The sequence below is a fragment of the Mauremys reevesii genome, linkage group 3, assembly GCF_016161935.1.
Source record: "Mauremys reevesii isolate NIE-2019 linkage group 3, ASM1616193v1, whole genome shotgun sequence".
NCBI lineage: Eukaryota > Metazoa > Chordata > Testudines > Geoemydidae > Mauremys > Mauremys reevesii.
In genome coordinates this window covers 6,408,364-6,434,968 of record NC_052625.1, presented here as the reverse complement: position 1 = coordinate 6,434,968, position 26,605 = coordinate 6,408,364, and the positions used below count along the sequence as shown (strand labels likewise).

General features: G+C 46.5%; 2 long non-coding RNA genes across 4 annotated transcripts; one reads left to right on the top strand and one right to left on the bottom strand.

Annotated features, from left to right (window-relative positions):
• Window positions 1-2,339: 2,339 nt before the first annotated feature.
• On the bottom strand, window positions 2,340-7,815 carry LOC120400504. 2 transcript variants are annotated; one of them, XR_005595873.1, is made up of 4 exons: window positions 7,639-7,815; window positions 6,450-6,629; window positions 4,821-5,027; window positions 2,340-3,206 (listed from the first exon to the last, which is right to left on the bottom strand). It is a non-coding gene; the product is annotated as an uncharacterized LOC120400504 (long non-coding RNA). The 2 variants fall into 2 exon arrangements; XR_005595874.1 differs by having other exon boundaries at window positions 4,913-5,027.
• Window positions 7,816-7,902: 87 nt separating this feature from the next.
• LOC120400503 lies at window positions 7,903-26,599 on the top strand. Of its 2 annotated transcripts, XR_005595871.1 has the most exons (3): window positions 7,903-8,215; window positions 19,323-19,674; window positions 26,451-26,599. It is a non-coding gene; the product is annotated as an uncharacterized LOC120400503 (long non-coding RNA). The 2 variants fall into 2 exon arrangements; XR_005595872.1 differs by lacking the exon at window positions 26,451-26,599 and having other exon boundaries at window positions 19,323-19,675.
• The last annotated feature ends 6 nt before the right edge of the window (window positions 26,600-26,605 follow it).

The following is a 26,605-nucleotide window of genomic DNA, read 5'->3' as shown; positions in this document are numbered from 1 at the left end:
TGGCCAAAAAATCCCAAACCAAAACAACTAGAAAGTTAGGCTGCATAAAGAATAGGATAGAGAATTGAGTTGAGAGGAAGCATGTTTTGTTTTGTTTTTTAGGCATTTTCTGTGGAAAACCTAAAAAAACACAAAATTATCAGATTTTCAGCTAAAAATTGAAATTCAAAATGTTTCAGCCAAACCCTGAAATATTTTCATTCTGAAATGCAACTATGATGCCTCATGGAAGTTGGAGTTCAGGTGCCGCAAGCTCCTATTCTCTATAAGCCAACTCCCTGGTTGAACTACATCTCCCATGATGCACTATGGTCTCCCCTTTTGCAGATGGGAGGCGGCGCATCATGGCAGTTACATGGATACAGTGCATCATGGGAGATGAAGTCTGGCTAAGGAGTCTGGCCCATAAAAGAAAAATGAAAGCATGAGGCATCTAAACTACAACTCCCATGAGTGATTGCCGCACCATTTCACATTAGAAAAAAAATCAAATCTTGAGTGTTCAGTTGATTGATGAAAAACTGAAATTTTCTATGGAAAGCAGATAAACTAGATTTTCACAAAGTATCTGGAAACCCTTTTTTTTTTTTTCTATCAACAAACAATTTTGAGAGAGAACTTTAGACCAGTCCTAACAGAAAATATTATTGCCAATATACAACTGATCATAAGCCCTTGTGTAGAATACTGTTTTCAGGTCTGGGCATCCTCTCTTTCTAAAAGGATACAGCAGGAATAAGGGTGTCCTGAGATGTGATTAGAAACATGGAAATACTTCCATGGGAAGAGAGAGTGAAAAGGCTTGGGACACTTTCTCCTTAGAGAGGAGAGAAATAAGAGCCAAATAATGAATGGCCTGGAGATATCAGATCAGACATTTCTATTCAACCTGTCTCTCAATACAGAAACAATAGCTGCCAAAGGGAAACGCACAGATTTAAAACTTTATAGGAGTGTAAACTTTTTTACTTGGTACTCATTGCCACAAGATGTCATTGAGGCCAAGAGCTTAGCAGGATTCAAAAACAGGATTGAATTAGATGACAAGACTATCAAGAGTTACAATAGCAAGGAAAGGATTAAAAAAAACCCAACAAACACAATGAGGAGTTTGGAAAGGATACAAACTGCTTCAGGGCACAAACCAACCTCTAACTACTGGGGTTTAGGAGGGAATTTTTCTTGGAGGCAGATTATCCCATAGCTGCCTCTGCCGGATTTCTTACACCCTGTCTCTGAAGCATCTGGTATTGGTAACTATCAGAGACAGGATACTAGACTAGATGGACCCTGGATCTGATCCAGTCTGTCAGTTCCTACATTCTTATTGCTTTTAAGCCATGACTCTGAATAGCTGGCTATTTTTGTCAAATAAGATTGAGACATTATGGGTCTTCCCATAAGGAGTAGCAGTTTCTGGCCAAGCTGGGCTGTGGAGAGGGAGGGAGTGATGCATGCTTTGGTTCCTGGCTGGATAGAATCTATTGCATTTAATAGAAACTGGCTGCTGCGTCACCCTTTGCCTCTTCTAGCACAATTTGTGTAGTGTCGAGGATTGGCTCTCTGTAGTCTTCCTTCCCCGAGAACCGTTGTCATTGTGGTGCTCGCTCCCCACTGACAACAGCCTTGTGGTTTGGCGGGCGTGCCGCCGAGATAAGGGGCTGTTGAATTCTATCTGTTCCCTACACATTTTGCGGTTGGTGTGTATTTCAGCAGGAGAGTGCAGCGCTCATGGAACACATTTTGGGGCCGCCCAAGAACAACTGACAGTGGAAACACAAATAGTTCCTGCTAAGGGATGGTGTTTGCTTTGATCCATGTGCCAGCCTCAGAGTATCACAACAGTTTCTTCTTTTTCCTTCTGTCGACGTACTTGTTTAAGCTGTTCTCCTCCCCGGTTCAGTGTATATCTTTGGCTCTGCTACGTTGTGCAGGGCCTCTGCCTGTGAGACTGGTACGTGCATACATAGCTGGATATGAGCGAGTGCATCTTGCAGAACCCAATAGGGTGTCTGCAGTGATCGTACTGTGAATACGTGAGCTACAGCCAGTATCTGAAACATCGGCTTGTTTAAAGGAAGGACACCAGGGAATGGTGTGACCTCCTGCATGAGCCGAGGGACATTTGTGTCTAGGCCCGTAGGTGGCTTTTTGATAAGGCAGACAGACGTATGCAGTTCATCAGGGGCTCCCTTCTCTTTGCTGTCAGTGAGACATACCTGCAGTGGGCATGAGCTATGGAGATGCCTGGTTAACTATTTAGGTCATTCGGATTTAATTTGACTGTACATTCTGACATGAACAACTCAGGGTGTTATCCAGCATAGTAAGGTCTTTATTTTGGTTGATTTGCCTGTAGCCAATGAGAGAACCTTGTTTTCCCATCAGTCATTCCCCTTCCTTCACCCATTGGTCAGATAGGCACACTACTCTCTGCCCATGTGCCTAGCCATTAACTCCCCTTCTGAGATATCTGAAGTGACCAATTTTCCTTCTGATCTTAGCCCAGATCTTGCTGCTGAGAGACACACATTTCTGGTGCATCCAAGGAATGTTTTAGTACATCAGGTAGAACCAGGAAGAGAGAGTACTCTTGAGTTCTGGGCCCATCCTCTTAATTGACTGCGTGGCAGGCGATGCATAGCACGCAATGTGGTGTTGATTTCTTGTAAACATGGAAAGCTGAGTAGTGTTCAGTCAATGCCGTCCCTGGTTATTGTTTGTACATTTTCAACCACAGGAGCTAGTCCGTTTCATACAGAGCAACTCTGCCCCCTCCCCATCTTCACATAAAGATCCCAGATCAGAACTTACCATGACACAGGTGACTGCCCCTGCTTCAATATGCTGCTCACTGGTCCAAGATGCTGCTGGCAGTTGATATTTCCTGCTGTAGTCTAGCACTTTCTTTTCATGTAAGGATTTTGGGTTAAAGTCTGCTGCAATAGTCCCCTTTTTTCTGCATCATTTCTCCTTTGAGCAGGCATATAGCTGACGGGATGAGTTGTCGATACTGCCCCAAGTGGCGTTTGCATTTCCAATACCGTCCTGGGTCTACGTGTGCTCCTCCCACTACACAATGGTCACCACATAGACTCTGCTCAGCCTCCTGCGGAAATGCTAGTGCCCTGGAATAGTGCAATATATTGCCCCAGGGGAGCAGGCGCTATCTGGATGCTGAGTGCGTAGTTAGCATCAGGCAACTCCTGCAGTCAGAGCAAAGAGCAAACGTTCAGAAATCCTCTCCTGCTTGCCCATAGCTTTGAAAATTCCCCTGATTTTTTAAGAGCATCCGCCTCTGAGCTCCCCGGTTTTCTGATACAGGCTCACTCTTTGCACACCAGCCTGCTTTGTGTGTGAAGATGGATGCCCACAAAACAGAGGTATCTGAAAACCGTGACTATGGGGGGCATGGTGTGCAGTTTTAGAACACTGGTGACAGTGCAGAGTCTAGCCCAAGCAGCTGATAGATCTATCTTAGATATTTGTTTGGCCCTGGTCACCGTAGTCTCTGAGCACCTTACAATCATTAATAGATTTATCCTCACACACCTCTGGGAGTGCTTTTACCCCCTTCTTATAGGGGTAGACTGAGGCCTAGAGACTTATCCAAAGTCATGTAGAAAGTCTGTGGTAGAGCAGGGATTTGAACCCTGGTCTGTTGAGTCCGAGGGCAGCATACTAACCACTAGCTTATTGTTCAGCATATGCATAAAATGTGTCATTTAAGTGCAAGAATGCCCCCAAGGAATTATTGCACTGCCCCGCCTTCGGCCCCATGTATTGTGGTGCGATTGCTCATGGCAGGAAGGAGGAGGCTATGTTTGTGGGGATGGGATGTTGAAACTCGTTTGCAGGCTCACGCAAAATTGCTAAGGCCAGCAATGAGAACGACGGCTGCACCACTACAGACAAAGACAGCTGTGCCCATGGCTGGTGCTAGGTTGTTGCTATTAATACATCTGCCCAGGCTGCTTGCCTCTTTTGTTCTGCGTGTCTCCTTGCCCCCACATGGCTCCTCTGCCCCTGTGTCATTAACGTCTTTTGTGGAGCCGGAGCCCTGCGAATGCAAGCTGTTTCATCCTGCTGGGGTAGTTTCTATTGGAACGTGTAAGGTCACACTAATTGCTTTGCTGACTGGGGTAGCTGCTTAAGCGGCAATGCTACGTGCCAAAGCAAGATGGGTTGGTGGGGGGGGGGTAGCTGCCAGTCCTTCACTTGACCCACCCCCTTTGATGGAGTAACTGCCTGCAGTAGGGTCTGCCTATCGGGCATCAGTTTGCCTGGACAATGAACCAGATTCATCACAGGAACAAAGGGTAGGTTACGTCTTACTTTAGTCCAGGTTCAGTCAGCAAGCGGCAATCTGAATGTAACCGTTTCCCTTCCCACTTTTATTAGTCGTTTTTGCGGTGGTTACCAAATTCTGGAAGAGATTCTCTGCCCATCCCACCCTTTATATGTCACTGTGGCAGTGTATGGGGCTAGACAGATGCCTCGAGGGGGTGGGAAGAATTCCCCCATCCCAGAAACAGCCTGGGATCGGCAGAATCAGCCCTGGACAGCTCCTTTTGCAAGCCCTGGTGTAGGGAGAATGCCATTGGGCCGTCTCCATCATGGTGCTACAGTAGTGATTCCGCACTACGAGTGACACAGCCCAATAGGCACTGTAAATTGGAGCAGCCCCTCTGGCTCCTCTTACGTCTGTGGGGCTCAGCATTGGTTAGGGGGTTGGATGGTCTCTGTGCTGTTCATAAAACAGCTGTGCTGCTGGCTAGCTCCTGAAAGTCCATGTGGTTGGCTCCATGGATGATGCTCACCTTTGGCAGAACCGAGTAAGCAGAACTGACATTAGGGGGTTGGCTGCTTGTGTTTAACTGCAATACACCGTCCCTGCAGTGCCAGCACTCACTGTTAACAATGAGCAGTCATTGAGCTTCCATCCTGCAGCCCCCAGTTCTGGCTGTGTGCTGCGTGAAGTCAGACCCCTCCAGGCACACGAGCTCAGTAAGGAGATCAAGCAATGCCTGCAGGACAGGGGAAAGAGAAAAGTATCTGTATTGGCCCTCCACCTTGTGCAGTGGTCATTATCTCACTGTACTTGCGAGTACTTCTGCAGTTAGAAGTTGATGGAGAGGCCATGCTGGAAATCTCAAGGGGCAGCAAATATAAAATATGTAAACCTGCTCATTGCTGACATGTGGCAAAATGGGATGCAGCATCAGCCAGTTTGCGTATCACAAAGACGCGGGGTTCATGTAAAGCTCACTACAGATCACCACTGTTGACTGCACCAGCGTCTGTCTGTGCTAAAACAACGTGGTGCCAGCACTAAGAGACTATGTCAAGATTCAGCAGCAGTACCCACCTTGCAAGGAGTTTGAAAATTCCCCATAGGCTTGGAGGGATAGACTGGACTGAAGTTGAAAGTTAGTCTTATAGGGAGGCTGGGGGAGGAAGGAATTTTTTGTATGAGCTTCTTAAATTGTTCTGGTGTTCCCACCACTAATCAAGAACATGGCACTTGCTTGGCGGATTGACTCACCCGAAATCAGAACTTCTGAGCCAGCTCAATGGAGCTATGTTAACTTACGCCTGCTAAGGATTAGGCCCTCTGACTCTGCAGTGGTGTGGGGAGAGAAAGAGGCTTTTACCTTTCGGGGTTCTGGTGGTGAGGAATTTGACACCTCAGCCTCTTCAGAACTTGTAGCCGAGCTCGGAACTCTGTCAGCTGGAAAACCTTGGCAGTTCTTTTGGATAAGATGTAAAACTGAGTGCTGCTGAGTGCCCGCCCATGAGCATGACCTAGCACAGGGTGGTTTTGTTTTGTTTGTTTTGTTTGCAAGAACAGGGCCTGGTTAACCAAATTCTTGACCAGGTGCCAACTTGTGCTATAGCATTCTGCCTTCTTCTTTCCCCTTTGCAGTCTCAGTTACTACATTATTCTTTGCTGCTCCTCAGTAATGGAGTTGCTGGCTTAGAATGGCTGCCATGTTCCACCCCCAGTGTGAGTGGGTGGGAGGTGCCTATGGGCTGAACACAGATCTCCTGCAATGAAAGGTGTTATCTCAATCAAAGGGGCTAACAATCCTATATAATTATGGGGGTATAATGCACTGAGTGAGTGAGGAACAAGATGTGCTTGGGCAAAGTACTACTGCGGGGGAAACATACTGGAGACAATGGGTCAGATCCTCAGCTGGTGTAAACTGGTGTAGCTCTACTGTTGCCATGCCAATTTGCATAATCTGTGGCTCTGGTCCTGTCTTTTCATGCACAAAACACTAATTCAGGCTTAATTCTCCATTCCCAGGCATTTTGTGGAGTCATTTACACCAGTAGCATTTCATTCTCTCTTTGCACTGTTCTGTATTGGCACCGTTATACACCCTTCTCTGCATTCATTCATACAGGTGCAGGGCAATGGGGAACCTGGCCCTACTCCTTACCTCCTTCATCACATTGCAAGTCCTTTGTTTCTTATTTAGAAGGGCGACTTGCAGCAGGTCAATGGCAATGCCAGGAATAAAACCCAGGTGTCCTGACTCCCAGTCCAGGTACTCTGCTCATTAGCCCATGCTGCACCCCACAGTTGTCACAGCAGTCATACAATTCTGAATCCTATTAACCTAAAATGAAGGAAAATCTTCTGATGAAGAAAAAGAATCATTTTGACCTTTAATTAAAAAAAAATCTGGGGACCAAAAATTTGCAGTTCTCTTGGGTGGTTGCTTCAGATCCATTAACTGCAAAATGATTATTATGACTCACTAAATCTGGTCAAGGCAATCATACGATCTAGCTATAGGCACAAAATTGCCAGGCTTAAAACACTAAGCTATCCAGGAACCAGCTGCTGTTGTGTATGTTCAGTCATGTTGGTGTTGATTTGCACAGACAATACAAAAATAGTTCAGAAGTAAACCCCAACCGGGCCAGCATGTGCCTACCCAGATGTCTGATATTCTGGTGCCCAGCAATATCCAGAAGTGCTGCACACTAAAAAGGGTTGCTAGAGATTGTTTTAATCTTGTAAACAGGAATCCTGAAGAATCACACTGTTAATCCTCAGTGGCAATGAACATGATGATTCACACTCTCTGACTATCCAAGCATTCCAGGCAAATTGTTCCATTACACCTTTGCTGTTATGAGCAGAGAGGGGAAAAATTATTCACCATTGCTGACTGGGGACTCTGGGCATTGCTTGCAGCAATTTGGGGAATCTATCTGTCTGCCTGCCGGACTATGAATTCTGATTGACATTATGAACTCTCTGCATGTTTCTGTCGCAAACTATTAGATCCGTTTTGATTGCAAGTTGGGCCTGTGCCCTCTGCTGTCTTTTTACCTGAGTATTGGACTGAAATCCCAAGGGGTGTTGACCCAGGGTTAACAGTGGTGAGTCATTAAAATTTGATGGTCTTCTAGTCAAATGGAGTCACTCTAGGTTGATAAACTGGCTGTTATGTTTTGCAGTGGACACACAGAAGTTAGATAAACACAAATCACTCTTGTTGGAAGGTTGCAATGTAACATGACTGTATTTCTTAGAATCCAGAATAAAACACAAGAACCCAAAACTCAAGACAAAACAGGCTGCTCCCTTAAAAAAAAAAATAGAGAGGCACAACTCACCCAACCTTACTGTAGCTGTTTGTCTGCAAACTGACTGCTGCTATGCCCGATCACATTCGTCTCTACAAAGCCCCTAGACTGCAAGCAGGACTAGAAAACCCCCTGAGAATTTTAAAGTGATCACAATTTTAAAACAGTTTTCAATCCATCATGTTAGCTACTGCTCAGAAAAACCAGTCCAAGTTGGTAACTAGGCAACTGGTCACCTGACAGGGGGCTTGAGGGTGATGTGATAAAGGGGTCTGGAAGTCTATGAAAGGACCAGGTCTGCTCAGAGCAGCTGTCACTCCCCGACCAGAGCAGGAAGAGAAGTATGCACTGGAGGAGTAAAGTCCAGAAGAGGGGACTCTGGTCAGATCCCACAGAATGCTCAGGAGTGATGAGGAAACTGAGGCAGGGAAAAGCATAGAAGTATATGTTGTTTTGCCTATTTCTGCATCTCTCTTGAGCTAAGGTGAAGAGCGATTGGGTTCAGAAATCCTTCAGCAAAGCCGGTCTCCATTTGCTTCAACGATCACAAGTCTCTGAAGGATTAAACTGTAAACTAGAGTGTCCACAAAGTGGAGCTCTGAGGAAGGTGAGCTTAAGGCCAGGGGGTCCACACAGGGTCTGGAGGCCTAGGGCTGTTGGGGTGTTGGGTCCTACTTCCAGATGGGCACCACAGAATCTGTGCCCTGGAAATGTGCTGGAGAGCCTCCCTCCCGCCCCCCCCCCCAAAAAAAGACTGACTGAAGCCTGCCCAGACAAAGGTAAGCTTATGAATGCACATGGGAGCAGCATGTGGGTTTAAACACAGCAACCTGTCCAGCAGGGGGAGCTTGACCAGGGCTGTGATACTGCTATCAGACAAGTGAAAATTACTTTGCCTGTACAAAAAGGAGGAGGAGTCCTTGTGGCACCTTAGGGTACGTCTTCACTACCCGCCGGATCGGCGGGTAGCAATCGATTTCTCGGAGTTCGATATATCGCGTCTCATCTAGACGCGATATATCGAACCCCGAACGTGCTCCCGTCAACTCCGGAACTCCACCGGAGCGAGTGGCGGTAGTGGAGTCGACGGGGGAGCCGGGGATGTCGATCCCACGCCCTGAGGACGGGTAAGTAATTCGAGCTAAGGTACTTCGACTTCAGCTACGCTATTCACGTAGCTGAAGTTGCGTAGCTTAGATCGACCCCCCCCCAGTGTAGACCAGGCCTTAGAGACTAACAAATTTATTTGAGCATAAGCTTTCGTGGGCTACAGCAGTTGCGGACAGGGCTAGACTTTTGCAAGTGATCATTACCCACAACTGCAACCAGATTTTTCTGGTGCCCCAGAGTAAGTAGCTAGATTTTTCAAAGCACTCAGCAGATTGGGTGCGGACTGAGTACTGAGTGCTTTTGAAAACCTGGCCCTTATTTAGACGTCAAAATGGGAGCTAAGCCTTTTGGCAAATGCCCCCCTGCCCCTTGTGGGTGCTGAGCCCTTGAAAATCTGGTCCTGAGTTCCTTTAAATCTGGCCTGACTTCTCCTTAGTGGCTGAGGTGTATTTTGTGTTGGGTGGGGAAGAAGGGTTAGTGGATTGAGCAAAGGAGCCACTTTTTATGTTCATAGTTGTTTTTTTCTTATGTACGTGTTTGATCTTTGTCTGACTGTCTCCTCCCTGGGTTCCTTCTGCCATGGCAAATGGGGAAGAGGGTGGGGCTCAGGGCTTCCTGACCTGACACAATATTTTTTGTTGTTTTTAACCCTTTGCTCTCTAGTTGCTGCGTTTCTACAGATAAATAAATAATATTTTGCTTGTCGGAAACTGCTCTGTGTTAGTGCGTTTACCTAGTCCTGGGGAATGCTTAAAACTTTTGCCTACATAGCTTTGTTAGTCAGGGGTGTTATTTTTCCTACCCCTGATTGACACAGCTGTTCTGGCAAAAGCCCTACTAGAGATGCAGTTATAGCAGCAAAAAGGTACTTTTCTGGGTATAGCTTATTCAGGGAATTGATATAACCCATACCAGCAAAATCACTCTCTTACTGGTATAAGCTCTATCTCCACGAGGAGGGTTTGCCAGTAGAGCTTGACTGGTAGAGGTTTAGCTTTACTGCAGAGGTGGGCAAACTACAGCCCGCGGGACCGTCCTGCCCATCCCTTGAGCTCCTGGCCGGGGAAACTAGCCCCCGGCCCTGCCCCTGCTGTCCTCCCTCCCTCCCCTGCAGCCTCAGCTCGCCGTGTCGCCAGTGCTCTGGGCTGCGGGGCTGCGAGCTCCTGCCAGGCAGCGCGGCGGCATGGCTGCCAGTCCTGGTGCTCTGAGTGGTATGGTAAGGAGGTGGGGAGCGGGGAGCGGATTGGATAATGGGCAGGGGATTCTGGGGGGCAGTTGGATGGGGCAGAGGTTCTGGAGGGGGGCAGTCAGGGGATGGGGAATGGGGGGGTTGGATAGGGTTGGGATCCCAGGGGGGCGGTTAGGGGCAGGGGGTCCCAGGAGGAGGTGGTCAGGGGACAAGGAGCAGGGGGGGTTGGATGAGTTGGAGATTCTGAGGGGGGCAGTCAGGGGGCGGGAAGTGGATAGGGAGCGGGGGCCAGGCTGTTTGGGGAGGCACAGCCTTCCCTACTCAGCCCTCCATACAGTTTCGGAACCCTGATGTGGCCTTCAGGCCAAAAAGTTTGCTCGCCCCTGCTCTACTGGCAAACCCTTTCTAATGTAGACAAAGCCCTACTGCTCACAGCTGAGGGGAGCATATAGCAGGAGCCAAACTGAATTGGACCTGCTGAGGAAACGTGGTTGGTAAACAGGGTTGGGATAACCTGGGGACCTCGTCTAAAGGTGGGATGAATCATGGGATTCCACTCTGAGAGAAGTGCAGGTGATGGGCTTGTCCCTTGAAAGGAGTTCCCATGGAGTGAGGGGACAAAGGTACCGTTCACCCTGGAACCGTCACTGTTGTTCTCCCTGTCCCTCTTCATTGCTAGCTAATGGGGCAATGTCAGAAGGAGCATACTAACCAGTGTAGCTTTGGTTCCCCAAATGTACCATCTCTGCGTGGCCCTTCCCCCTCCCCTGTGTGGCAGAGATTTAAAGGATGTGTTGGGAGAGGCAGGGGCTTTTAGACCCTTGGCTCTAGAATTCGGGGACAGAACGGGACTGCACACACTCTCCCAAAAGCTGACTGCTTTGAGATGGCTTCCACACCTGTGGTCCTGCAAAGTCGATACACCCAGAGAACAAAGGATACTTCGGTCAGGAACCCTTTATAATTTCCCCAGTGCACTGCTGATATAGAAATCTTGCTACACATTGATTAACGTAAGCGGAGAGGCAGCATTACATTGAATTGGGGGTGAAATAGACGCAAGGAATTCTGCACTCACTTGACTAGGGAAGGTGAGAAGGTGGGGACAGCGTTGCATGATCCCAGTGAGCCTGCTGCCACAGAATTCCAGCATCCCTGCTGCATAATTTAGCTCTACAGGACGCAGGGTCTAGAGAGAGAGGCCACAAAGGCATGTAGCATGTGAAGCAGAGGCAGTTCGCTTGCAGCTTCTGGAACAACAACTCTATTGACATTACCTTTTATGAAGCCATTAGCGCTGAGAGAACGATCCAGGAAATGGCAGCCAGCTTTGAACAAGACTGGTGTCAGACCTATTAATGAAATGAGCGCCCTTTCCCCTCTGTGTACAGTGCAGTTCTAGGGACGGTAAGCAAAACTTGTAAGCAAAACCTGGTAGGAGTCCCTGAAAATTCATCACAGCTCACCGGCTTGTGTTAAACTAAAGCCTATTCTCCTCCCCCAACCCCCACCCATTTTCAGACAAAGAGGGCAATGCCCCAAGTTACATACGTTGCCAGCATTATGGAGAAAGAGAGGAACAGCCCAACAGCTACAAAAAGTATGGTGGCAGCAGCTAACGGAGAGCAAGGATGGTCCAGTGGCTAGAGCACTAGGCTAGGACTTGGGAGCAGTGGGTATTCCATGCTCTGCCACTGATGCCCTGCGTGACCTTGGGCAAGTCAGTTACTCTCTGTGCCTCCGTTCTTCATCTGTACGATGGGGATAATAGTACTGCCCTCCTTCCTGGTGGTAGGATAGCTAGGATAAAGTGGAGGTAGGATAAATTCATGAAAGATTGAATGTGGTCAGACACCAGGCTGATGGGAGCTGTGTAAGTACCTAAAATATCTCTAGATAGGATGGTTGACAGATTACTCATGGGTCTGTGGCCAGTAGTAAGGTTGGTGCCCTGGTTCCATTGAAATCAATGAGCTTTTTGCCACTGGCTTCAGTGGAGCCAGGATTTCATCCTCTGTGTTTAGAAATTTGAAGTCCAATTGGTTTTATCTATTTGGCAAGCAATTATTTCCCCTGGTTTCTCACAATATGTGGCACAGAATCATAGGGTTAGAAGAGGTTACAAGGGTCATGTAGTCTAACCTCCTGCCAAGATGTAGAATTTGTTGTGTCTAAACCATCCAAGACAGATGGCGATCCACCCTCCTTTCGAAAACCTCTGGTAAAGGAGCTTCCACAGCTTCCCAAGGCATCTCTTTCATTGTCCTACTAGTCTTACTGCTAGGAAGTTTTTCCTGAGATTTAATCTAAATCTGCTATGCTGTAGTTTGAACCAATTGCCTCTTGTCCTGCCCTCCATGCCAAATTTTCTCCATCTTTTCAATGGCAACCTTTCAAATATTTGAAGACCGTTATGATGTCCCCCCCCCATAATCTCCTTTTTTCCAAACTAAGCATAACCATGTCCTTCAGATTTTGTTTATATGGCTTGCATTCCATCCCTTTGATCATCTTTGTCACTCGCCTCTAGATCTTTTTTAGTTTCTCCACCTCCATACTATACATTGGTGACCAAAACTGGACACAGTACTCCAGCTGAGGCCTAACTAGTGCCAAGTAAAGCGATACTATCACCTCCTGTAATTTGCCTGGTATGCCTCTGTTAATGCAACCTAAAATTGCATTTGCTTTTTTTGCAACAGCATCACATGGCTGATTCATGCTGAGGTTGTGATCCACCACAACTCCCAGATCCTTCTCAGAAGTGCTGCTGCCAAGTCAGTTATCCCCCATTCAGTATTTGTGCATTTGGTTTTTTCTGTAGCTGTAGTTTTGTCTTTTTTCTTTTTTTTTTTTTTGCAGTTTTGTTTTGTGGGCAGGGGTCCAAATTTGGCCCACCCAATCATCATGCCGGGGCCCCGAGGCGCCCGAGGCAGCGGAACTGCGGAACGCATGGGGCATGGTCCGCTGGGTCGCGCTGCGCTGCAGCAGCGAGACCGCGCGCGCGCGCGGCGCTGGTCCGGGCGGCGGGTTGAGCTGCCGCTGTCATGCGGATGGAGGTCCAGCCGCAGCGCGACAGCAGCCAGCAACCGCCCGCGTCATGCCTCTGCGCGGTCGGTCCATCCCGGGCTCGGTGACCTCCCGCAGGCCTTCTGTAAGAGCCTTACATTTTGTCTTTGCAGGGTGTCATTTTGTCTATAGCCCCGTTCTGCAGTTTATCAAGATCCCTCTGAATTGTGGCTCTGTCCTCCAAAGTGCTGGCAACCCCCCTAGCTTTGTGCCATCTGCAAAGTATCTCCTTCATTCAGGCCATTAATAGAGCTGTAAACAACCCGGACCCAGAACAGATCCCTGCAGAACCCCACTTGAGACCTCCCTCCAATCTGACATCGTTCCACTCATAGTTACGCTTTGTTTGCAGTTGTTTAACCAATTATGGTAGTTCCACCAAGCCCGCATTTCTCCCGCTTACTGATCAGAATGTCATGTGGGACTGTGTCAAAAGACTTGCTGAAGTCCAGGTATATTATCTCCACCGCTTTTCCCCCTATCCACCAAACCAGTTCCCTGTCAAAGAAGGAAATCAAGCTGGTTTGGCATGATTTGTTCTTGGCAAATCCATGCCGGCTGCTAGTGATCAGCCCTTCATCCTCCAAGTCTTCATAAATTGATTGTTTTATACATTGCTCTAGTAGCTTCCCAGGTATCGAAGTCAGGCTGACTGGTCTATAATCCCCCGGCACCTCCTTTTCAAAGATGAGCACTACACTAACCCTTCTCCAGTCATCCATGAGTTTGTAAAGGCTCTGATATTTCTTCAGCTAATTCCTTCAGTACCCTCTGGTGAATAGCATCAGGCCTTGCTGATTTGAATTCACATGCTGTGTTTCGTTTTGTTCCTTGTTACCATTCAAAGTGCCATCAAGCATGTCATCAAAGGTGCAAAAAAAGGTTTGTGAATTCACTTGTCCTACCCCATCTGGCTGTCTCTGCAACAAAGCCCAGAAACTGGTATTGGGCCAGGCAGTTCATATTTGTCTTACAAAAGCATCCAGAGGCACCTGTGTGACTGTAGCCTGTTATGCCATATGCTATACAAGCACATAGTAAAAGACAGTTAATGATGACTGGTTTATAATGTGTCAGAGACAACAAATAAAGAAAAAATAGATATTTAGAAGCTGGAGAGATCCTCTTCTGATTAGGGGAAAAATCAGTTGTGATTTAGAATCAGTAAAAGACATAAGTGCAGAACCTCAACTGATATAAATTTGCATGGCTATTTTGATGTCGATGAAGCTATGCTAATGGACACAAACTCAGGATCTGGCCCACTATTATTTTTTATTTCTGCATGGTCTAATTAATATTTGTTGACTAATGTATGCTGGCTAGCATATAAATATATATCATGTTAATTATGAATTATCCACACCATATATGTATGAATGAATGTATGTATGAATTAAGCACCAATAACACTGAGCACAAATATTGCAACAGTGGTGTAGCCTAAACTGGCATATACCATAATCCTGTTCACTTTTGCTAAGTATTCCATAACATCTTGCATTTGCTGAAGTAAGCATTTGACATAAGCAGGTAGGAAATTTGTCAAAATCAAGATACATTTGATCTCTGTCTTAGTACAAGCTAGGGAAGTACCTTCACGGCCCAGTATCTGGAATATTAAGATCTAAAACTGAGACAAACTGATGGGCTGGTTTTTAGGCGTGTGTCACTTACAAAATTGTCGTCGTACATAATACCAGATAAAATATGTAACTTGGGGAGCCCACCTTCTGCATAAGGTGAATGTAACATGGCTGCATAGGACTGCTCTTCAGAGACTAACATCATCTAGAACCTTTTTCCTCAGGGCCGGCTCCAGGCACCAACCCAGCAAGCAGGTGCTTGGGGCGGCCAATGGTGAGGGGCGGCACGTCCAGGTCTTCGGTGGCAATTCAGCGGCAGGTCCCTCTTGGAGCAAAGGACCAGCTGCCGAATTGTCGCCGAAGACTGAAGCGGAGGCGGTAGAGCTGCAGATCGCGATTGCGGCTTTAGATTTTTTTCCCTTTCTTTTTCTTTTTGCTGCTTGGGGTGGTAAAAACCCTGGAGCCGGCCCTGTTTTTCCTGTACCGTATTAATAAACCTGACTGACGTTGGTTATTTGGTTTCTTGAGTATATTTCATAAAGAACCAAAGCGTGGTCAAGCTATTGACTACAGAATTGATCAAAACATGTTTTTATACTCCTCCCTGGACCAGACATGGAGATTTTTACACCTGTGCTGCACAATTGGGTAATTTCACTATCAGATTTAGGAACACATGATTCCTGTGATGGCTCTGGGAATTATCCCTAGAGTTATGCGTGAAAATCCCCCATGAATGGAGAATAAACCTGTTCACGGGATCTAGGTAATTTCAACAGCTTTACAAGAGGTCCACTATATTAAAGAAGTTGCAAAGAGCCTGCTAGATGAGTTGTTGTAAATCAGTGGTTTGTACAGAGCACTTTGCAAGACTCTCATGGATAGCACTGGTGGAAAAACTTTCAACCAAACTTTTTTGAAAAATGCTCTTTCACCAAAACATTTTGCGAGTCCAGGGTGAGTCTCCATCCCCATCCAATAACCCAGTGGTTAGGGCACACACCTGGGATGAGGGAGACACAGTTTTTAAGGCCTTGTTTGGCTTGATTCAGAACAGAGGCATGAACCTGTCTCCCGCATCCTAGCCAAGTGCCCTCAAACCCTGGGCTATGGAAGCAGTTTCTATGGCTCTGTGGATATTTAATTAGTTATATAAAGTGGAACACTGCCAAGACAGAGAGGCTGACTTCATAGCCCGGTATTCAGAGCACATGCTTGAGAGGTGGAAGATCCAAGTACAACTTTTTGTTTCTTCTGGTTCAGAGCAGGCACCCCTGGGTCTGCTACATCTCAGGTGAGTGCCCTAAGCACCAGGCAGTTGGCTGTTCTGGGGTGTCTCGTGCTTTTTCACAATTTTTTTTAAAGGTCTTGTCTTGTTTTCATTCTGCATCAGAATGAAACCTTGACATTTTTTGTGAAATGGAGTTGTTTTCTGGCCACCCCTACTCACGGTACTTTAGAGAATTACAACATGCCAGTATCTAGGAATCCCTTCAGACAGCCCACCAGTGAAATGCATCCACCTCTGGGCAGCCACGGTTTAACAATGAACAATAACACTGTACAAATGTTTTAGGACTGGAAGTGGAGAAGAATCCTATATCCAACTGAAAATACAGGAGGGAATGTAGAATGTAATTACCCAAAATGTAATTTAGCTGGGACACGCCAGCTCTTTCAAAAATTACCAGACAATCTTCTGCATGCAATGCCTACATTTCCTCCTGGGCTCCCCCATCCAAGAAATGATTTGATCTGATTGTTTAGTTTATAAGAGCTGCCCCAGATCACAGCATAAGGTGTTCTTTCTTACAGACGAATGTTATTACACTCGTTATTACACATGTAGACAAATGTGGTTAGAATAGTGTGTGTGTGTGTGTGTGTGTGTGTGTGTAGTTGATGTAATAGCAATGTGGAGAGAAATGTGAAAGGGTAGCTACGTGATGCAAACCAGAATCCTCTACAAGTGTTTATTCTACACTGTTTTCTGTTCCATTTGATTCAACAGCAGCAACATAGCAAACACAGAAATACACAAAACTTATTTCAAAACTACTTTGGAAAAGGTCATACAAAGTTTACTCAATCAGTTAGTCGTATATTAATACACTACCCTAGTGCACGTTACAGGAAAATGAATCAACATGGTTTTATCTCATCCTGATGTCAGTCAGTAGGGTTGTTTTGAGTGCAGTGCACAATTTTATAATTAGTACCTTCTCCTATTTCTAATATAAGAGAATGAAACAAAAATAAATTTAAAAAAAGGTGTATTATTAATCTGACATGTATTGTGTGGCTTGTAAGCTTAAGAAACGTCAGATGTCTTCATTCCCAGGAGGCTGATTATGGGAATTTATTGAAATGATTCCTACCAAGTGCCGACACCAAAAGCCAGACACTGCTTAATGAAGGAAGGCAATAACACACATGTCAGGCTCTGCCTTGCTCTGAATTTGGACCATTCATTAGCCAGGCAGAACTTAACAGCCAGCCACTAACAATAATGGGTCAGGAGAGCATTGAGAGTGGCATGGTGAAACAGAACAAAATGTAATTGCTGATTGATACAATCCCATGGAATGCTGAAACAGAAGGAAGGAAGGCACCTGCCTCATCGCTTTCTGCACCGCAACCTCAAGAGCTGTGGCCGCTGCTGAAATGTACACGGTGCCTTGTTGTATTCCCAGGCGAATGTCTCTGAACTCAGCACTGTTTCACTTACTGTATTAATGTGTGATAGGATGTTATAGTTTCTTTTTATTCATCCAGATCACCCCGTATCACTGACCTGTCCTCGTCATTATTTACCACTCTCCCAATTTTTGTGTCATCTGCAAACTTGATCAGTGGTGCTTTTATGTTTTCATCCAGGTCATTGATAAAGATGTTAAATAGCATTAGGCCAATTCCTGCCAGACCCTAATGGAAATAGACCCACTTGATGACAGTTCCCCATTTACAGTTCCATTTTGAGATCTATCAGTTAGCCAGTTTTTAGTTCATTTAATGTGTGCCACGTTAATTTTATATTTAGGTGGGTTTTTTTTGCTTGTGTGGCATTGAGTCAAATGCTTTACAGAAGTCTAAGTATATTATGTCAACACTATTACCTTTATCAGCCAAACTTGTAATGATATCCAGTTAGGATCTATTTTCCATAAATCCATGTTGCTTTGCATTAATTAGTCATTACCCTCCTTTTGTTCATTACTAATCAAGTCCTGTGTCAGTCGCTCCATTATCTTGCCCAGCATCTATGTCAGGCTGACCGACCTATAATTATCCTGGTAATCCTGTTTGCCCTTTTCAAAAACTGGCACAACACTAGTTTTCTTCCAGTCTTCTGGAACTTCCCTAGGGCTATGAACCTTATTGAAAATCAGCATTAATGGTCCAGTGATCTCCTCAGCCAGCTCTTTTAGAACTCTTGGGTGCAAGTTACCTGGACCTGCTGGACATTTTAAAATGTCTAACTTTAGTAGCTTCTGTTTAACATCCTCCAGAGAGAGTTTCCATTCCATTAGTATCACCATATAATGAGACTGCATCATTTGTTTTCTCTCCAAATACAGAACAGAAATATGCATGGTTGTTCTCATGTCAGTCTTTGCTATACATAGCGTGTGAACCATCTACTCACCCAGCATGAAACTGGAGATGGTTGCTCTGCTCTCAAACAGTGCAAGCAGAGACAATGTGCTCACCACATGGGAACCTTAATGTGATCCAGGACATGCCCACCCTAAACAGCAATAGCAAATATGCTGTCAGTGAGTGCTTTCCCCGTCAGAGTCTCCTCCATCCCTGACCCAGGGAAAGCCTTGCTTTCCTCAAATATAGCAGGGTCTGGTATTTGTGTTGAGGCCAATGGCTGGTGTTGCCAAATCGAAGACACCCAACCAAAACCCCCGCTTCACTCCCCTGCTGGTGTCCCATGGCCCTGCATTAGCTTTAAATTCCCTGATTAACTGCTTGCTCCCTAGGGACCAGATTCTCATCTCTGAGCCAGTGACTTTGCAGGGCCTGAGTGGCACAGAGAAGCCGGAATTGGCAGTACCTGGCAGCAGAGAGTTCCCTGATGACTGGAGCTCCAAAGTGGTATAAAACTAGCAGAGTTGGTTTCTGCACCAACTGACCCAGAACCCTCTTGGCACTGGAAGTGGGTCTGGGCATGGCAGAGCTTCCATCAGCTCTGCCAATCCTGAGGTGGACCATGTTCCCTTATGCACAACTGGTCTAACTTAGAGCAGCTCCTGGGCTGCTCTAACTCACGGTAGGGCTGGCGCAGGCTAACCCAGAGAATCAGGGTACCATAACCAGCTCTGTGACTCGTTTTCCCCCCCCCACACGTTCTCCTTCTCCGAGTGGCTCTCACCACAGCAGAGAATCAGTCCCTGAGGAGCACAGTTGTACTCTGTTTTGCTCACATACACGTGTGCGCGCACACTCACAGAGCCGTCTGTGCTCTGTTGTGTATCTGGAGTTTAATACAGTTTGGAGTGGGTGATACCTCAGGAGCTTCATCTGCCCCTGTTGTTTTTATGGTGCCTCTGACACAGCTGAACTCCCAGCATGTGGGGGGTGCTATTGAAAATGCTGGCTAAGCAGCCTGCCCCTTACCCACAACCCAGCCCCATGCCCCCAAACGCAGGGACGGGGCCACCACTCCCCAGCTGATCTGAAAATCCCCTGGACACCCAGCTGTGTGCTGAGCCCCATTTGCAGTGTGTGCACTATTGTCTCCCTCTTCCCAGGGGCAGGTGCCTTCCCCGAGAGCTGGAGCAACAGAGCTCAGAGTGGCACAAAGCAGAGGAGCAGAGAAAGGCCTGGCCCAGAGGAGGCTGAGAGCAGGGGGCCGTTCGCGAGAGATCTAAGAGCATGTAGTACAGATGGATGGAAGTAACCACTTCTCTGGCGCTGTGGTTTGGCAGAACTGGACGGAGACCGCCTATACACTTTCATTTTGCTTGGGCTCTTGAGCACCACTAGAGAAATGGGGTTTCTCCCAACCAGCTCTGGGCCAACAAGAGAGCTGGTGTAAAAGCGAGTTAGCCGCAAACTGCTGGGTCAGAGGGCCTGGGAAAGGCAAGGCCGGGCTCTTAAGAGGTGAGTGTATTCACAGCAACCGCCTCTTGGGGGCAATGTTCCTGTGACAGAATGGGGCATGCGTAGGATGCTAACGATGTAACTGTGCAAGATACACAACAAGGAATGTGACCTGTTAGACACATGAACATCTTAAAAACGTGTCTTGGTTCTTCTTAATGTTGGTTAAGAGCTGAGCCTGGAGCTCTGCTGTGGTCTCTGCCTGCTGAGCATGGACCTCTCTGACATTTTCAGGCCAGGGTGTGTGGAGCTCCTCTGAATTCTCCGAGTGAGGGGCATGGAGCTCTCCTGGGTTCTGTGGTGCTCTTCTGGGTTCCCCATGTGTTGCTCCTCCTGTCACACACCCGGGAGCCTCGTATCTGGCTCTAAGAGGAGATCCAGGTGCTCAGGAAGAGACCTAGAGTCAATACATAATAAAGGAGGAAGCTGGAGGCCACAAGCAGCTGGAGGCCACAAGCAACCAGAGGCATGAACAGGGCAGGCAGGTCTCAGGGAATCGCAGCACAATCTTCTGCCCCATGGGGACATCATCAGGGAAGGTGACAGGGGCAGGCACTCCTCTGTGGTGTTGTCCAGAAAGGAGGAGCTGGCAAGCCTCCTTGTGCCTACAGGCTTGGAGGGGGACTTCCTTGACCCAGACCTGGCCTGTGAGTGGCTGAAGCCTGGTGTGGTCCCCTCCTGCCATGGACTTACTCCCTTGTTCTTCCTCATCTACTGGTTCCGTAGGGTCTTAGGGTGCCCCTGTTTCTGGGCTAAGTTCTCCTGTTCTCCATGGTTGACTGGCCATTTCAGGATCCCAGGGAGCTCCTGTTCCCCAGCGATGCTCCCCCGCCTCTGGTCTACTGGGTCTCCCAGTGTCCCATGCTGCTTCTCTTCATTCCTGTGCAATATGGTAGGGGCCTCTCCTCCCAGGTCATCACCCTGGAGACCTCTATTATTGTCTCCTTCACCTTCACCCTCCTCTTGCCCAGGCTGGTCCATCTCCTCCAACAAGTCCCCTTCATCCTCTGTCCTGTGAACCATGGCCACCACCTCAATGTCCCCACAGTCCCCTTCCATGCTGGTGTCATCTGGGAAGAGGCGAGAGAAGTCATCCACCCTCACCCTCTCCAGCCCACAAGGGTCCCAGTCACTGATGGAGAAGCTGAAGATCTCTTCTGCAGAACTGTGGAGAGACCTGAGAGTTAGGATCAGGTGGAGCTGTATATATAGGGGACAAGGTGCCCTGCCTCTTTTCCAGTACACAGGACTCCTGGGTTCTGTACCTGGCTCTGGGAGGGGGAATGAGAGTCAGTAGTTACAGCAGAGTGACTAGGAGTCAGAGTTTCTGGATTCTATCCCACGCTCTGGCTGGGAATATTAACAACAGCCCCTAAAGGGAGATATCGAGATCCAGAGAACAACAAAAAGATAGGAAGAAACCCCCACACCTCCCCCCATGCCTTTGTGTTAAGGGTTTAACACCCAAACCAATTCCCCTACCCCAACTAACCTATATCTCAGACAGCAGGGCTGAGACGTATACTGTAACCCTCTGTACCTGCCCCATAGCACTTATAATGGGAAGATCAAATTGGACTTCCCTGTGGCCATTAATACCCCCCCAAAATAATGAAAACCACAGATTAGAACAGAGACTAGATGATAGAGCTACACATTTGTGCTGGGTTGAGAGGTGAGTTTAGAGATTAGATAAAAACAGAGAAACTAGAGGTTGTCTTAGAGATGGAATTAGATTGATGATACGAGATGGTACAATAGAAAGGTGGATGAGAGATTGAGATAGACGGATGGATGAAATAGACAAAGATGACTCGGTAGGGAGGTTAGAGAGCAGGATGTATTAAAAATTGAGACGCTGACAGATAAATAATGGCTAGGTTAGAGATTGTGATGGATAGATGGGATAGAGATTGAGATATATTGATAGGTAAGTGGATGGACTATGGATTGTGATAGACGGGTGGAGAGATGGACGGCATGTTAGGTTTCTCCCCTAATCTAAGGCTGGTGAGAGAGACTACCTATGTCTCTGCTGTCCCCACACCCCGATCCTTTCCCATCCAGTCCCAGCCTAGCTTTGAATTTACCTCCTCCTCTTTCTCCCACAGCAGCAGATCAGGGGCCCCCAGAAGGAGCTCCAGCATTTGAGCTTCCGCATGCTCTTTGACATCCTGGTATGGGCTAGAGCCTCTTGTGAATCAAGATTCAGCTGCAGCCTGAACCAGCTTGGGATCAAATTTTAGCAGGCAGGGGTGCCACGTAGGCCCTAGGTATCCTGTGCCAGGGCTCTATGATGCAATGTCCAAAGCCAGCTCATAGCTGAGTGATGTCACTACAACCTCTGAGCCGCTGTTAGCCAATCCTCACCTTCCCCCTCCAGTTCATTTGCATATTGCCACTTTATTAACTGAGCTGCAGCAGCAGAAAAGGCGACAGGGAGGCAAAGGCAGACCCGTGGCCTGATGGTCAGAGGTTCTGAACACCTTCATACCCCAGTGAACACAAAGGATGCTCAACCCATTTGAGAATAAGGCCAGGAAACCCTCCTGAGGAGTGAGGAAGCAAAGAAGTGTGTGTGGGGGGGGGGGGGCGGGGGGGTTATAGAGGCCCAGTGCTAAGGGGAGTGAAACGAATGAGAGGAGATAGAGAGATAAAGGGTGGAGGAGAGATGGCTATATTAGAGATTAGAGACTGGGATAGGTGGAGAGAGGAATGGTTAAATATTTTTACGGCAGGCTGAGAGCCTCATGTAATCACAGGACTCCAGGAGCTGGAACTTCACAGGGAGAACACCAAATAGGCAAGACCCGAGATGACGCGCAAGAGTTGCCAGTCCTGGGGATTCCCTATAGACTGCGGTTTTCAGACACTTTTAAGGAACTATGGAGAAACCCTGTGAGTCAATGGAGAAAGCCCTCTAATTGGCTGTCCTTCCCCACTTCTTTGCCCCTTTTGGAAAGGCAGCCAATCAGAGATGCTTCATGGAGTGAGGAGCTTCCTCTCTTGGCAAATGGAGCAGCCCTGCAGAGCTCTCCCACCCCACCTCTCCCACAGGACTGGGGCCTACTGTGATTGGATACTTGAATGATTCGCAAGTATCCAATCACAGTTATTTCTGGTTCTGTTGTCATGTGCAATTGGCTGAAATGTGTCCATCCACATCTTGGGCTCTCATTTTGATGTTTATTATAAAGGCTGTCTCAGTAGCGCTTTGCCTGCACTGCAACTTTGCAGTTTTCTTCAGCTTCAGAGTACTGCTCTTTGCAAACATGGTCCTTGAATACTGATTTAGCTTTACCCTTCCTCACCTCGGCTGGTACGAGTGTGTAGATTGCATCAGGAACATTGAGTGTGCTTTTATCTGATGGCTTTAAACCACTCAACATCAGATCAAAGGCAAGCCCTGTTTGCCAAGCAGCCACTTGGGTAGCATGGAATGTGTTTTTCCCATCCAGAGAAGCATGATGAATGTCAGTATTGTTGACTGTATAGTGAACAAACTTCCTGGGAATGGGTTGGGAGGAATAACAGCATCCATAGCTTGTAGGATTTTCTCTGCTAGGGCTGTGTCCACCTTCAGGATTCCTTTGTAACTAATACAGTGGCCAGCCTTCTGGAAAAGCGGAACAAGTTGTCTGGGCTTTGCCTGAGGGAGGGGGCAGCCAAAACCAATATGCTTTGGTGTCCATTTCATTCCATCCCTCACATTATATACAATGTCTTGAGCTAAGCACCTTGAATGTCACTGCTTCTTGTTTCTCAACATTCTCCATCGATATCCCCCTCAGGAGGAGATCAGCCTTCAGACAGCAGGTGGAGGAACATGTACAGGCTCTGTGGAATGCAAGCATCATCCTCACTGACACTCAAACCTCTTTGGCCAGGGGATGACCAAGTATCTCACTGAATTTTCAATGCAACATGTACCAGTGACAGAAATATGTCTCTTGGGGATGGTAAATGGGGATGGCCATTTGTGAGGTGGGCACATATTTATACTTCTCTGGAATAAAGAGTGTTTGTCTCTCAGCAGGAGACAGATCAGGCAATGAAATGAAATAAATCCCCAATCTGAGTTTGGCATTTTTCCTTGTATGATGATCCACAACTGTTGTAGGAGTGTGGAATTTCAATGCTGGTTTCCTGCAGTAATGATGCCGAACTTCAGGTAGCTCCAAAACCTGGCCCTGATTTGGCTGCATGCTGAAGCTCATTTTGAAGCCAAAGCGTTGCTGTGTCAGTAATTTTGGTGCCCTCACTCTTCTTCATCACAAACCTCATAAATGGGATGTAGCAAGTCAGGTGGTACTTGCCTTCAGCAGCTATGAAGTCATTTATTCCAGCTAAAGGAACACTCATTTTGTGGTCAAATACAGCTGACTTCATTACCTGTGCTCTCAGCTGACTTCATTACCTGTGCTCTCGTCTTGAAAGTAGTTATAGAGATGAGTCTCTGTTTAAAGCGCACTTCTTGACAAAACATGCGGCATCTTCCATCCATAGGTTTCACAGAACTGGACTCTCTTGTATTAAAGACACTGGTGTCTTTAGGGATCGCCACAACTCGCCACATGAGATACATCAGTTGCAGATGCTCTTTCTTTCTGCAATCTCTGGATTTTGCCTTTGTCAGTGTATTGGGCATAGCAATTTCTAGGCCACACAACTGTCACTGTCTGTTCTGAATGAAAGATGAACTCGGTTCTGTCAACGGCCTCTCTGTATTTGACATCTTGCAGTTTCCTTCCAATGGCTGTTGCCTCCTTTATTCTATGCAATTCTTGTTCATCTTCTCCATGCACATCTTTACTTGGTTCTTGGCAAATAATGCACAGACTGTGGGAAACTGGCATGGATCTCTTGAAACTGACTACCAGTTGCATGGTTTGCCTACAATTGTAACCAATATGAGTATCATAAACCAACATTTCATCTAACTACTGGTGCACTGTCTATTTATTAAAAAAAAAAAGACAACCCCAAACCCATCACTTCTGTATTAATTCTGTTCTAACTACAAAGTATTATGTACTATAAAAACAAATACCAAGCATGAAAGAAAATGATTTCACGTTATAGGAAAAATAACTTCTGTGTCTGATTAACTGATATCTAATATTATGCTATATGGATAATTAAATGCTATAAAAAGTTCATGACCATGATGTGTCTCTACTAATTTCATTTCTTAATAGGCTGAAAAAGAATTATGTCAAACAGCTTGATTTTGCTGACCAACTCATGCACAGGCTGTTGGTGTATCAAACATTTCCGGTGAATGTTGGTGGCCATATTTATTTGCAAGTTTGAGAGTCTAAACATCAAAATTCACCTTGGTAACAGCCATTTTTTAAATAGGGCAGGTTCAAATTATTTTAGAAACTGTTGTCACCATCTTTTAACAAAAAATGCCTCTGGACTCTTTGTAGAGGATTGATTTCTGAAATTTCTATCTGATTTAGTAGTGAAACTGACCTGACTCTTGTTGTCAAGTTAACAAGAGTCTGGCCAATATCACTGCTGCTTTTTCCCAATGGGCAGCTGTGGAAATGACAAGAATTATGTCAGATTCAGTCAGCAGCTGGGCTTTCAAGGCTCCCTGCTCCATGGCAGCCAGCTGCAAGGGAGCCTGAAAGCCTTGGAAGCCCAGAGAGCTCAGAAGGCCACTGTCTGAGGTCTGTTGGAACTTTGTTGAACTGTTCCCACAAAACAGCTCGTCTTTGATTAATCTGAAAATTCCAACGAAAAGTTTTGTCAAACTTTTTCCCGACCAGTTCTCGTGAGCACAGTATAGGAGATGGCTAGTAACGTGAGATGCTTTGTACTGCTTCATCTTTATGAAAACAAGTTAATTGTAGCCATGGAGGGTAGAATGGGGATCAAATACAAGAGGCAGGAAACAATGAAGAGCTGCAATCACTATGTTTCTCTCTTTGGTATTTATAGAGCACAAATCACCAGATTCTCTAGGCCCTGAAACACAATAAAATAAGAAAGGCATAAGCCTAGAGGCCAAAGTGGGCTCAGCTTTTAGCTCTTGGTCCTTGGATTCTTTTTTTCCTCTAAATTTATTCTATTATCAGTCAGTATGGAACTATGCATAGGGTGACTAGATGTCCCATTTTTAAAGGGACAGTCCTGTTTTTTGGGACTTTTTCTTATAGAGGCGCCTATTACCCTCCACCCCTGTCCTGTTTTTTCACAGTTGCTATCTGGTCACCATAACTATGCTGTTCATACCAATCAAGACTTACAGGACAGTCAATAGAGTCTTGTGGTTTACTGTGCTGAAGGCTGCAGATAGATCGAGTAGGATGACCACAGAAGTTTGACCTTCATCTACAGAAATGAGACTACTGATGTGTGCTGTATAGGTCTTTCCTGTGGCACCACCCAGTCTGAGGCCCTGGTTCAGCAGATCTCTTAAATATGTGCTTAACCTTAAATGTGGGAGCAAATCTATCCCTGTTCACCAAAGCTCTTAAATTCCTGTTTGAGTGCTTTGATGAATAGGGGCTGGATTTAAACATGGGCTTAAAGTTAAGCATGTGCTGAAGTGCTTTTCTGAATCAGTTAGTTCCTATAGAGATAGAAAAAACCCCTACGTTAGCTAACTTAATTCCATGGCGTGGAATTTTCCCACTCATGTGCGGCCCCATTGGCCTGACTGGATCTGCCTCCCCAAATATAGAAATCAAACTACACCTATGCTTGATTTTAATTATTACTGTGCTTATCAGTATAAACTCTTTTCCCATCCACATCCCTTGCAGGTTCCAAAATGATGGATGCATTGTCCTCCAAAATTATAAAGCCTAAATATTCTGTGCTAAATCCCCGGAAGTCTGCAGGAAAGCATAAACAGAGGCCTCTGCACTGTTCTATGCTGTGTACAGGTCCTCTCGTATCAAAATAATAATACACGTAA